Below are 14,578 nucleotides of genomic sequence, written 5' to 3'. Positions count from 1 at the left end.
CATTATATACTCAGAACCAGCTCTGCAAACAGCTGAGTTTCAGTGGCAGTAAATGACAAGATGAAATATGGTATGCTGAATATTGTTAGCCACAAAAGAATAATAATAACACAAGAATTTTTGGGATCCTCTGGATCAGGCCTCTATAACAGATAAGATGCTACAAGCAATTTGAAAGTGAGATGTCCCCTACTGTAAGACATTAGTAACAGAAAAAATTATTTTTTTAGTGTGGGTGACGCTTGTATAACCTAGAAGCTATGCTTCAAACAATTTCTGCACACACAACAATTTCACCGCTACTAAATTACAATGTGGGATATGGCGGGTTGTGTCACATTTAGCAAGAAAAAAATTATATATATATATTTTAACCCCTTCATGACCCAGCCTACTTTTGGCCTTAATGACCTTGCCGTTTTTTGCAATTCTGACCAGTGTCCCTTTATGAGGTAATAACTCAGGAACGCTTCAACGGATCCTAGCGATTCTGAGACTGTTTTTTCGTGACATATTGGGCTTCATGATAGTGGTAAATTTAGGTCGATAATTTCTGAGTTTATTTGTGAAAAAAACGGAAATTTGGCGAAAATTTTGAAAATTTCGCAATTTTCACATTTTGAATTTTTATTCTGTTAAACCAGAGAGTTATGTGACACAAAATAGTTAATAAATAACGTTTCCCACATGTCTACTTTACATCAGCACAATTTTGGAAACAATTTTTTTTTTTGCTAGGAAGTTATAAGGGTTAAAATTTGACCAGTGATTTCTCATTTTTACAACAAAATTTACAAAACCATTTTTTTAGGGACCACCTCACATTTGAAGTCATTTTGAGGGTTCTATATGGCTGAAAATACCCAAAAGTGACACCATTCTAAAAACTGCACCCCTCAAGGTGCTCAAAACCACATTCAAGAAGTTTATTAACCCTTCAGGTGTTTCACAGCAGCAGAAGCAACATGGAAGTAAAAAATGAACATTTAACTTTTTAGTCACAAAAATGATCTTTTAGCAACAATTTTTTTATTTTCCCAAGGGTAAAAGGAGAAACTGGACCACGGACGTTGTTGTCCAATTTCTCCTACTGTTTGGGCGCACGGCAGGGCTCGGAAGGGAAGGAGCGCCATTTGACTTTTTGAATGAAAAATTGGCTCCAATCTTTAGCGGACACCATGTCGCGTTTGGAGAGCCCCCGTGTGCCTAAACATTGGAGCTCCCCCACAAGTGACCCCATTTTGGAAACTAGACCCCCAAAGGAACTTATCTAGAAGCATAGTGAGCACTTTTAACCCCCAGGTGCTTCACAAATTGATCCGTAAAAATGAAAAAGTACTTTTTTTTCCCCAAAAAATTATTTTAGCCTCAATTTTTTCATTTTCACATGGGCAGCAGGATAAAATGGATCCTAAATTTTGTTGGGCAATTTCTCCTGAGTACGCCGATACCTCATATGTGGGGGTAAACCACTGTTTGGGTGCACGGCAAGGCTCGGAAGGGGAGGCGTGCCATTTGACTTTTTGAATGGAAAATTAGCTCCAATCGTTAGCGGACACCATGTCGCGTTTGGAGAGCCCCTGTGTGCCTAAACATTGGAGATCCCCTACAAGTGACCCCATTTTGGAAACTAGACCCCCCAAGGAACTTATCTAGATGCATAGTGAGCACTTATAACCCCCAGGTGCTTCACAGAAGTTTATAACGCAGAGCCGTGAAAATAAAAAATAATTTTTCTTCCCTCAAAAATGATTTTTAGCCCAGAATTTGTTATTTTCCCAAGGGTAATAGGAGAAATTGGACCCCAAATGTTGTTGTGCAGTTTGTCCTGAGTACGATGATACCCAATATGTGGGGGTAAACCACTAATTGGGCGCACGGCAGGGCTCGGAAGGGAAGGCACGCTATTTGGCTTTTTGAATGGAAAATTAGCTCCAATCATTAGCGGACACCATGTCGCGTTTGGAGAGCCCCTGTGTGCCTAAACAATGGAGCTCCTGCACAAGTGACCCCATTTTGGAAACTAGACCTCCCAAGAAACTAATCTTGATGTGTGGTGAGCACTTTGAACCCCCAAGTGCTTCACAGAAGTTTATAACGCAGAGCCATGAAAATAAAAAATAATTTTTCTTTTCTCAAAAATATTTTTTTAGCCCGGAATTTTTTATTTTTGCAAGAGTAACAGGAGAAATTGGACCACAAAAGTTGTTGTCCAGTTTCTCCTGAGTACGCTGATATCCCATATATGGGAGTAAACCACTGTTTGGGCACATGCCGGGGCTCAGAAGGGAAGTAGTGACGTTTTGGAATGCAGACTTTGATGGAATGGTCTGCGGGCATCATGTTACGTTTGCAGAGCCCCTGATATGCCTAAACAGTAGAAACCCCCCACAAGTGACCCCATTTTGGAAACTAGACCCCCCAAGGAACTTATCTAGATGTGTGGTGAGCACGTTCAACCCCCAAGTGCTTCACAGAAGTTTACAACGCAGAGCCGTGAAAATAAAAAATCATTTTTCTTTCCTCAAAAAAGATGTTTTAGCAAGCAATTTTTTATTTTCACAAGGGTAACAGGAGAAATTGGGCCCCAATATTTGTTGCCCAGTTTGTTGTGAGTGTGCTGGTACCCCATATGTGGGGGTAAACCACTGTTTGGGCACACTTCAGGGCTCGGAAGGGAAGTAGTGACATTTGAAATGCAGACTTTGATGGAATGGTCTGCGGGCGTCACATTGCATTTGCAGAGCCCCTGATGTGCCTAAACAGTAGAAACACCCCACAAGTGACCCCATTTTGGAAACTAGACCCCCCCCCAAGGAACTTATCTAGATGTGTGATGAGCACTTTCAACCCCCAAGTGCTTCACAGAAGTTTATAACGCAGAGCCGTGAAAATAAAAAATAATTGTTCTTTCCTCAAAAATTATGTTTTAGCAAGTAATATTTTATTTTTGCAAGGGTAACAGGAGAAATTGGACCCAAACAGTTGTTGCACAGTTTGTCCTGAGTACGCTGGTACCCCAAATGTGGGGGTAAACCACTGTTTGGGCGCACGTCGGGGCTTGGAAGGGAGGGAGCACCATTTGACTTTTTGAACGCAAGATTGGCTGGAATCAATGGTGGCGCCATGTTGCGTTTGGAGACCCCTGATGTGCCTAAACAGTGGAAACCCCTCAATTCTAACTTCAACACTAACCCCAACACACCCCTAATCCTAATCCCAACTGTAGCCATAACCCTAATCACAACCCTAACCCCAACACACCCCTAACCACAACCCTAACCGCAACACACCCGTAACCCTAATTCCAACCCTAACCCTAATCCTAACCCTAATCCCAACCGTAACCCTAATCCCAACCCTAACCACAACTGTAACCCCAACACACCACTAACCCTATCCGTAACCCTAACCACAAGCCTAATCTTAACCCTATTTCCAACCCTAGCCCTAATTCCAACCCTAACTCTAATTCCAACCCTAACCCTAAGGCTATGTGCCCACGTTGCGGATTCGTGTGAGATTTTTCCGCACGATTTTTGAAAAATCTGCAGGTAAAAGGCACTGCGTTTTACCTGCGGATTTACAGCAGATTTCCAGTGTTTTTTTGTGCAGATTTCACCTGCGGATTCCTATTGAGGAACAGGTGTAAAACGCTGCGGAATCCGCACAAAGAATTGACATGCTGCAGAAAATACAACGCAGCGTTTCTGCACAGAATTTTCCGCACCATGGGCACAGCGGATTTGGTTTTCCATAGGTGTACATGGTACTGTAAACCTGATGTAAAACTGGTACGAATTCGCAGCGGCCAATCCGCTGCGGATCCGCGGCCAATCCGCTGCGGATCCGCGGCCAATCCGCTGCGGATCCGCGGCCAATCCGCTGCGGATCCGCGGCCAATCCACTGCGGATCCGCTGCCAATCCGCTGCGGATCCGCGGCCAATCCGCTGCCGATCCACAGCCAAATCCGCACTGTGTGCACATGCCCTAACCCTAACCCTACCCCTAACCCTACCCGTAACCCTAACCCTACCCCTAACCCTACCCCTAGTTCTAACCCTAGTTCTAACCCTAACCCTAGTGGAAAAAGAAAAAAATATATTTTCTTTATTTTATTATTGTCCCTACCTATGGTAGTGATAAAGGGGGGGGTTTATTTATTATTTTTTTTATTTTGATCTCTGTGACAGAACCTACCACAGCGATCAAAATGTACTTTGTAATGAATCTGCCGGCCGGCAGATTCGGCGGGCGCACTGTGCATGCGCCCGCCATTTTGGAAGATGGCGGCGCCAATGGAGGAGGCGGACGGGCACCGGGAGCCTCGGTAAGTATAAGGGGGGGAGGGTAGGGGCACGGGGGTGGAGATCGGGGCACGGGGGGGCGTCGGAGCACGGGGGGGTGACATAGGAGCACGGGGGGAGCGGACAGGAGGACGGGGGAGCGGAGCACAGGACGGAGGGGACTACGGGACAGATCGGTGGGGTGGGGGGGGTCACTTCAGTATTTCCAGCCATGGCCGATGATATTGCAGCATCGGCCATGGCTGGATTGTAATATTTCACCAGTTTTTTAGGTGAAATATTACAAATCGCTCTGATTGGCAGTTTCACTTTCAACAGCCAATCAGAGCGATCGTAGCCACGGGGGGGGGGTGAAGCCATCCCCCCTGGGCTGAAGTACCACTCCCCCTGTCCCTGCAGAATGGGTGAAATCGGAGTTAACCCTTTCACCCGCTCTGCAGCGACGCGATCATTCCATGATGCCACATAGGCGTCATGGGTCGGATTGGCACGGGTTTTCATGACGCCTACATGGCGTCAAAGGTCGGGAAGGGGTTAATGTGCATTAGGTCTGCAGACAGCTTCATATCACTGCCACAAAATGACAAGGAGGGATACAGTTGGCTGCATCATGTTTTGCAAAAAAAATTAGAATTCCTTTTTAATGCGCGATAGATATGTAGAAGGCTTCAAATCACCACCACAAAACTACATTGTGGAATATGGTGGGCTTTATCACGTTTTGCAACAGAAATAATTAATATTTATTTAGTGTGCGTGAGGGCTGCAAACAGCTTCATATCAGTGCCACAAAGTTACATCGTGGGAGACGGTGGCCTGTATCACATTTAGCAACAGAATTTTTTTTTTTTTTTTTTAATGTGCATGAGTTATGCACACTGTGAAATTTCACCGCCACTAAAAAACAAGGTGAGATATGGCATGGTGAATCTTGCTAGTAACTGCCCCAAAAAAATATTTATTCATGCACAACAGCTCAAATCACATAACAATGTCAACACACCACTAAATGACAAAGAGGGATATGGCATGCTATTTCACATTTAGCAAGTGAAAAAAATAAGACTTAGAACGGTCTACTCGTGCATGGAGAACATTAGAAGCAGTGCAAAACACACTTGTATGAAATTTGTCCTGCTGTCTTTACCTGTGGATCTCAGTAATGACACAAAAACAAAATGCTGGATGACTGATTTCACAGCCACACAGTACATTAGCTAGTTAAACTATCTGATTCAAACGCAACCGCCTAGCTAACTACCGAAAATCTAGCAGCAAACCGTGCCAGCCTAAGGAGCAGCCTCTCTGTACAGTGTGAAAACGGAGCTAAAACACGATCTCCACTCTTTATACTGTGAGGGACACATGATTTCTGTAGCCAATCACACAAGCCATTGTGTTAGAACTTTGTGGATATTTCCTGCACCTTGATTGGCTAGCCACAATGTGCACACATAAATTTAGAAGAAAAAAAATACTGTTTACAAGCTCCTCTGAGTTTTTGCAAACCTCTTATCCTCATCAAACACGTGCCCAATGTTCATCATACACCACCATTATAATAGACAAAGTGCTTAAAATACTTTAGTGGCAATGCAAATATTTTCCCTCACTTTTTACCGAATGTTTCCGAATATTCATTATTTTATTAAATTTTACTTGTGTTTCCAATCACGATTCCGAATGTGCCATATTTGAGCTGAAATTATGTTTGCCCATCATTTTCCAAACAAATTCGCTCATCACTAATGACCAGCTCTGCAGACTCGCCCATCTGAGGTTCCCTACAGTCAGTTGGGTGGTTGGAGAGTTGTGACACAGCGGGAAACAATGGTAGTTCATGTGTAACCTCTGTGGACTGTACTGTGGTTAATATTGAGGTGAAGGATAAGAAAGAGAGTTCACTTGAAGATGCGCTTGCCATCCACTGGAGCACATACTTTTACTGGCCTTCTTCAACAAGACATACCACTCTGAGACTGCCAAAGAAAGGGAGTGGAGTAGCCTGTCCAGTAACAGAAGTTGTCAGCTGTGTTTGGATAGGACGTGAATATGCTGGCTCAATAGTGCTTTCACTAACATTACTACCTACCCCACATACTCATTGAACACCAAGCCTATTCTACCTGACACAATGACTTCACATTTTCCTACTTTTTTTTTAGTGTGGATGAGGCCTGTATAAGATAGAAGATATGCTCCAAACAATTTCAAAGTTAGATCTGCCATACTGTATCAAGTTAGTAACATAAGAAAATATTTATTTTAGTGTGGCTGAGGCCTGTATAACATAGACTATATGCTCCTAGTGTATCCCATAAGTAACAAAAGAAAGAATTATTTCAGTGTGGATTAGGTCTGCACAACATAGAATATATGCTCCAAACAATTTCAAAGTGAGATTTCTCCTACTGTATCATGTTAGTAAAAGAAGAAAAAATTGTTTCAGAATGGATGAGGCCTGTATAACAAAGAATATATGCTCCAAGCAAATTCAAATAAGATCTCCACTAATGTATCACATCAGTAAAAGAAGAAAGTACTTTTTTTTTATTGTGGATGAGGACTGTATAAAAAAGATGTACTCCAAGCCATTTTAAGCTGAGATCTCCACTACTGCATCACGTTAGTTACAGAAGAAATATTTTTTTTCAGTGTGTATGAGGCCTGTATAGCATTGAAGATATGCTGTAAAAAATATCAAAGTGAGATCTCCCCTACTGTATCACATTAGTAACAGAATAAAGTATTTTTTTTAGTGTGGATGAGGACAGTATAACATAGAAGATATTCTTCAAACTATTTCAAACTTAGATCTCCCCTAATATATGACATTAGTAGCATAAAAATTGTTTCCGTGTGGATGAGGTCTGTATAACGTAGAAGATATGCTCCAAACAGGTTCAAAGTGAGATCTCCCCTACTGTATCACGTTAGTAGCAGAAATAGTATATTTTTAGTGTGGATGAGGAGTACATAACTTAAATGATCTGCTCCAAACTATTTCAAACTAAGATCTCCCCTACTGTATGACATTAGTAACAGAAGAAAGAATTATTTCTGTGTGGATGAGGCCTGTATAATGAAGAAAATATGCTCCAAACAGTTTCAAAGTGAGATTTGTCCTACTGTATCACGTTAGTAACAGAAGAAAGTATTGTTTAAGTGTGGATGAGGCCTGAAGAACAAATTACATATGCTCAAAACAATTTCAGACTGAGATTTCGCATACTGTATCACGTTAACAACTGAAAAAAAATATTTTTTTTTACTCTGCAACAGCTCTGCATAGAAATGAATTTCACCGCTACTAAATGACAAGAAGAGATGTGGCATCCTGAATCACATTAGCAACTGAATAAAATAGTTTTTTGTTACTCTGCAACAGCTCTGCAAACTGATTAAGTTCTGTGGCACTAAATGACAAGGTCACATATGCATTGCTAAATCACGTTTAACAAGTAAAAAAATAGATTTTGAAAGGTCTACTTGTGCATGGAGAACAATAGAAGCAGTGCACAACACATTTCAATGAAGTGTGCCTTGCTGTCTTTGCCTGTGGACCTCACTAATGGCAAAAGAAAATCTACTGGAAGGTCGATTTCACAGCCATACAGGACACTAGCTATGTAAACTATCTGACTTAGAAACAATCACTTAGCTAACTAGCTAAAATCTATCAGCACCCAGGAGCAGCATCAGGAGCAGCTTCTCTGCGCTGTTATAGTGACAAAATGGCGCTAAAACAAGATGTCCACTCTTTATATGGAGAGGGACATGTGAATTCAGCAGCCAATGACACAAGAAATTGTGTCTGGACATTGTGGATGTTTCCTGCACCTTGATTGTCTGGCATACATAAAATTAGAAAAACATTTTTTTACAAGCACATTACTCCTCTGAGCTTTAACCAACCCCTCCCCTCATCAAGCACATGCCCCTCTCTCATCATACACCAGCACTATCCTTACAAAAGTGCTAAAAATACTTTAGTGGAAACGCAAATATTTTCCTGCACTTTTACCAAATGTTGCCAATTTTTCCCGATTTTATGAAAATGTACTTGTGTTTCCGATCACAAATCCAAATATACCATATTCGTGCCAAATTTATGTTTGGCAATCATTTTCCAAACATATTCACTCATCTCCATAAATGAGCACTATGTGGTACCCATTTTACTGTAAAGAACACTATGTGGGGTTCATTATACTGTAAAGAGCACTATGTTGGGCCCATTATACTGTATGGAACACAATGTGAGGCCTATTTTACAGTATGGAACACTATATTTGGCCCATTATATTGTATGGAGCACTATGTGGGGCTTATGATACTCTATGGAGCACTGTGTAGGGCTATTATACTGTATGGAAGGGAATGCTGGGTCTCCTTATACTGTATGGAGGACTTCTTGTGGCCATTTGTACTGTATGGAGGGCTGTGTGATGAGTATAATTGGAGAATTGTGCTGTGATAAGGTCACCATTTTTTTGTCAGTATGACTGAGGGAGGGGTATCAATTACAGACATTTATCTGCTAAATATCAAGGTCTGCCCCTAATTTTATCCAAGCTTTTAATTTTGGCTCTCTGTGCTTTTGAGTTTGACATCCCTGACATACAGTGATAGCGTCCATTATTTTTTTTCTCAATATACTTCGAACATAACACATTGTGACTAGTGTTGAGCATTCCGATACCGCAAGTATCGGGTATCGGCCAATACTTGCGGGTATCGGAATTCCGATACCATGATCCGATACTTTTGTGGTATCGGGTATCGGTATCGAAACAACATTAATGTGTAAAATTAAGAATTAAAATAAAAAATATTGCTATACTCACCTCTCCGACGCAGCCTGGACCTCACCGAGGGAACCGGCAGCGTTCTTTGCTTAAAATGCGCGCTTTTACTTCCTTCCGTGACGTCACGGCTTGTGATTGGTCGCGTGCCGCCCATGTGGCCGCGATGCGACCAATCACAGCAAGCCGTGACGTAATTTTCAGGTTCTCAATGCCTAATTCTAGGCATTCAGGAATTTAAAATTACGTTCCGGCTTGTGATTGGTCGCGTCGCGGTCACATGGGCGACGCGACCAATCACAAGCCGTGACGTCACGGGAGGCAGGAGACGCGCGCATTTTTAAAATTACGTCACGGCTTGTGATTGGTTGCGTGCCGCCCATGTGACCACGACGCGACCAATCACAGCAAGCCGTGACGTAATTTCAGGTCCTCAATGCAGAAATAGGCATCAGGACCTGAAATTATGTCACGGAAGGAAGTAAAAGCGCGCATTTTAAGCAAAGAACGCTGCCGGTTCCCTCGGTGAGGTCCAGGCTGTGTCGGAGAGGTGAGTATAGCAATATTTTTTATTTTAATTCTTTATTTTACACATTAATATGGATCCCAGGTGTTGTGAATTAGACTTTTTGGCTCCCTCTTGTGGTCACTAGTGATATGACTCTGGGATTGTCTTTCTTCAGTTTGGCACTCACCTGGGTCGTTAGTCCAGGGGTGTCGCTATATAAACTTCCTGGATCCTTAGTCCAGTGCCTGGCATCGTTGTAATCAGATCCTTCTGTTGCTCCTGTCTGCTGGTCCGGGCTCTTGCAAAATTAAGCTAAGTCCTGCTTCTTTGTTTTTTGAGTTACTTGCTTTGCTTCTATTTTTGTCCAGCTTGTACTAAATGTGATTTCTGACTTTGCTGGAAGCTCTAGGGGGCTGGTGTTCTCCCCCCGGCCGTTAGACGGTTCGGGGGTTCTTGAATATCCAGCGTGGATATTTTGATAGGGTTTTTGCTGACCATATAAGTCATCTTACTATATTCTGCTATTAGCTAGTGGGCCTCTCTTTGCTAAATACCTAGCTCATTCTTATGTTTGTCTTTTCCTCTTGCCTCACCGTTATTATTTGTTGGGGGCTTGTATCCAACTTTGGGGGTCTTTTCTCTGGAGGCAAGAAAGGTCTTTTCTTTTCCCTTCTAGGGTTAGTTAGTTCTCCGGCTGGCGCGAGACGTCTAGAACCAACGTAGGCACGTTCCCCGGCTACTTCTATTTGTGGTGCTAGGATTAGATATATGGTCAGCCCAGTTACCACTGCCCTATGAGCTGGTTTTTTATGTTTGCAGACTTGGTATTTATTCCTGAGACCCTCTGCCATTGGGGTCATAACACCCAGGGCCTGAAGGAGAGTTTCCTCTCCTTCAGACCCTGGGAACCATCAGGAATACCGTCCGATACTTGAGTCCCATTGACTTGTATTGGTATCGGGTATCTGTATCGGATTAGATCCGATACTTTGCCGGTATCGGCCGATACTTTCCGATACCGATACTTTCAAATATCGGACGTTATCGCTCAACACTAATTGTGACTCCATAAAATAGCAATAAATAATGTATGGGCCACAAAAGATAATATTAATAATTTATCCCATTGTGGACTAGTATCCCCTCTTCTTGACCGCATACAGTAATAATGTCCCCCATTTGGCCCTATACAGTAATTATAGTAATTATGTTGCCCATTTGTTACCATAAACTAGCATGTTATTCATTCTTGCCCCATACAGTAATTATGCCTATCGCTTTAAAAAAGTTCCTAATCTTTTAATTTCTTCCATTCTTTATTAATGCCAAATATCCTTTAATAATGTTCCCTATACTGTAATAAATGTACCTCACCTGGGCCCTTTGTTTAATAATGACTTCTATATTGGCATCTTAGTTTACTAAAGTTCCCCATCCCTTTCTTTAAAAATTTCTTCAATTTGGTCCTTACCCTGTAATAATGTCCATCATCCTAGCCCAGATCATTTAACAATGCTCCTTATCTTGGCACTCTATTCCAACACATTATAAAAATAAATGATTCTTCTTACCTAATTCCAGCTCTAAGATGCGTGATGTCCTTTCTTCAAAAGCGAGCTCAAAGGGACAGGGTGCGTCAAGGCAGTGGCATCAATTCCCCCCCCCACGAAGGGCACTACAATGTCAACTCCTGGCTGATGGTGTGTATAGCTATTGTTGTGTAGGGATCTGGTGGATCTCTGATCTATAATACATTTCAGCTGAATGTGAGTCCAAGGGTGCACGTCCAGATGAAAATGGCAGTTGCGTCAGGAGGCCCAATTGTACATGCCACTAATGATATTATTAAGTTTTCGACCAGCCATTTCAATCTCTACCAAACAAAGATGTAGGATATATATCCAGTAAGTTACAGGAGGAGAATGTTTAGGGCATTGTATCAATTAGCGAAAACAGCAAGTAGCATAAACAGCGAACAGAGGGAGGTATGGGTGGAGTCCCTTTGAGGCGTTGTAATGTAGCAGATCACTTGCTCATAATCAAGGATTAGTATATGAGGAAGACCGAGGATTTACTAGTAGGAACAAGGTCTAAAAACGAATTGCTTGCTGTTATCAATCATATACCGGGCACTGAAAGCACGTTGTAAGCTGTAACAGGTAAAACAAGTTGTTGTTTTTTGTTCCATTAACAAACTTTAAGTTTTAGCCAATTTATGATCCATATTTGGTCTATGAAATTAGATTTGCTATATTAATTGATAAATCCATATACAGCATTTACAACATTTATTCAAAACATTTAAGGGGTATTCCTATCACAGACACAGTTTTACCTGTTGTCATAACTACCATAGAAGAAAATTCATAGTTACGCACTTGTGCATTCACTTTTCCAATTAACCATATTTTTATTGTTACATTTCAAGAGTCCTAAATTTTTATTTTTATTTAAAGTAGTCATGTGAAGGTGTTTTTTTTTTTTTTATCGGGATGATATGTATTTGTCAGTGTAATATGTTTTTGCGGTATATGTACAGTTCCTTGAAAAAGGATTCATACCCCTTGAACTTTTAAACATTTTTTCAAGTTACACACACACACAAACTTGTTGATTACTATTTATTTACTTTGTATTTGATTTGTATTTTATGTGATATACAAACACGAAGTATTGTAAAGTATAAAGGAAATGATACATTGTTTTCTAAATATGTTAAAAATATAAATCTGGAAATTGTGAGTTGCATTTGTATTCAGCCCCCCTAAGTTAATACTTTATATGAACACCTTTTACTGCAGTTACTTCTGCAAGTTTTTTTGGGTATGTCTCTACCAGCTTCGCACATTTAGAGACTGAACGTTTTGCCCATTCTTTGCAAACTAGCTCCAGCTCAGTGAGATTGGATTGAGAATGTCTGTGAACAGTAATTCTGGACTGTGACTGAGCCATTGACAGGACTATGATTTTCTTTTCTGCAAAACACCCATTGTAGCTCTGGCAGGATGTTTAGGGTTGTTGCCCTGCTGGAAGGTGAATTTGACTGTATTTAGCTCTATCCATTTTCCCATCAACAGATTCCCTGTCCTTGCGGATGAAAAGTATCCCCACAGCATGATGGTGCCACCACCATGTTTGACATTTGTGATGGTATTTTCAGGTTATTATTCAGTGTTCGTTTTCTGTCACACATAACGTTTTGCATTTAGCTCAAAATGTTCTACTTTGGACTAATTCGATGAAAGTATCTTCTTCCACTTGTTAGCTGTGTTTCCCTACATGGCTTTATGCAAACTGCAAATGGGACTTCCTATGGCTTGCTTTATAAAATGGCTTCTTCTCACCACGCTTTCAAATAGGCTTGGTTTGTGGTGTATATAACTAATAGTTGTCCTCTGGACAGATTCTTCCATGTGAGCTGTGGATCTCTGCAGCTCCTCTAGAGTGACCATGGGCTTCTTGGCTGATACTCTAATTAGTGCTCTCCTTGCTTGGGATGTCAGTTTAGGAGGGCAGCCATGTCTTGGTTGGTTTGCAGTTGTGGCATGCTCCTTCCATTTTTGGATGATGGCTTGAGCAGTGCTCCATGAGATGTTCAGAACTTGTGCTATTTTTTATAACACTTTCCATATTAGCAAACATTTGTTAACTCTTTATAAATAGGAATATGAAGAAAGCGGCCATTCTGACACAATTTTTTGGACTGTAATTTTCACATTTACCATGCTGCACAAATTGTTAGATTAATTCTGTGGTTCAGCAAGTTTAATAGGGAAATTAGTTTGTGAGCCACAATGGGGACAGTGCCAATAATGTCTGTAAAATGCTGTAGAATTAATGGCAATAAATAAATAAATAAATAAGAGAACCTATCACAAAAATTACATTTTTTTATTAAATTAGTTAAAAAAATACTTATATATGGGTTTTTTTTACATTATATAGATTGATACTGACTAACACGTCATTTTTGCAGTGTTTATTTTTCACAGCTGTTCTGCCGGGATTCACTGCTTTACTGTTCCCATCCTCCTAATCTTTACAGTACGTTCTCACACTGAAGAGAGTCACTTTCTGGGGAGCATCTGTAAAGACAGACACTAATAACGTAAAAGTAATCCCCCTCCCCAACCAGCACTGACAAAAGTCACTTATCGCTGTCAGGTAGCTGTTTAGTGCAGACATTAGTGTCAAGTGGCTAATGTGACCACTGATGGGGTAGTTACCTCTATCAGTGGAGATCTCCAAGACCCTTCCACAGCGAATTCTTCTGCCTGCTTGTCTCCCTGCGCAAAGCAGTGTGATCACACTGTTAAAGGGCCACTGTCACCCCCCCCAGCCGTTATAAACTAAAAGAGCCACCTTGTGCAGCAGTAATGCTGCAGTCTAACAAGGTGGCTCTTTTAGTTTTTGATTCATTTATTACCTCAAAAAAGTGTTTTAAAAATTGGCCACACATACCAGATATTGTACCAGGAGGCGGTCCGAAGCGTCCTGTATGAATCCCCCAACTGCCGTCACTCATCTCTTCAGGGCCGATGGTACCCGCCCCCTGAGCGCTGTTATCTTCTGAAATCCGGCGCCTGCGCTGTGCGTGCCTGCCTGGGGCCTGCGCAGTGTTCATTGTCAGTGCGGCCACACTGTTGCTGAATCCCCCGCCCCGCACTGTTATTCATTATGCACAGTGGGGGGCTGGGGTTCCTGAGCATGTGCACTGCGCTGTTTAGACGCTCCCCAGCTCCGACACTCCCCCGCCTTCCCAGGAACCCCAGCCCCGCACTGTGCATAATGAATAACAGTGCGGGGCGGGGGATTCAGCAACAGTGTGGCCGCACTGACAATGAACACTGCGCAGGCCCCAGGCAGGCACGCACAGCGCAGGCGCCGGATTTCAGAAGATAACAGCGCTCAGGGGGCAGGTACCATCACCCCTGAAGAGAAGAGTGACGGCAGTTGG

The 14,578-nt window shown here is 41.9% G+C and overlaps 1 protein-coding gene across 2 annotated transcripts in view; it reads left to right on the top strand.

The window, feature by feature from the left end:
* LOC143808527 (alpha-1,4-N-acetylglucosaminyltransferase-like) overlaps positions 1–14,578 on the top strand; it is a 130,147-nt gene that overhangs the window by 79,304 nt on the left and 36,265 nt on the right. Inside the window, exon 1 of one of the 2 annotated variants that reach the window (XM_077291287.1) lies at positions 11,657–11,780. The exons of the other annotated variant lie outside the window; for it this stretch is intronic. The gene's annotated coding sequence lies outside the window, so the exon portion shown is untranslated. Of the gene's footprint in view, positions 1–11,656; positions 11,781–14,578 lie in introns of those variants that run through there. 2 annotated transcript variants of the gene reach the window in all.

Source organism: Ranitomeya variabilis, chromosome 2, assembly GCF_051348905.1.
Source record: "Ranitomeya variabilis isolate aRanVar5 chromosome 2, aRanVar5.hap1, whole genome shotgun sequence".
Taxonomy (NCBI): Eukaryota; Metazoa; Chordata; class Amphibia; order Anura; family Dendrobatidae; genus Ranitomeya; species Ranitomeya variabilis.
Note: the sequence above shows the minus strand (reverse complement) of the source record. Positions and strands in the feature narration are given on the sequence as shown.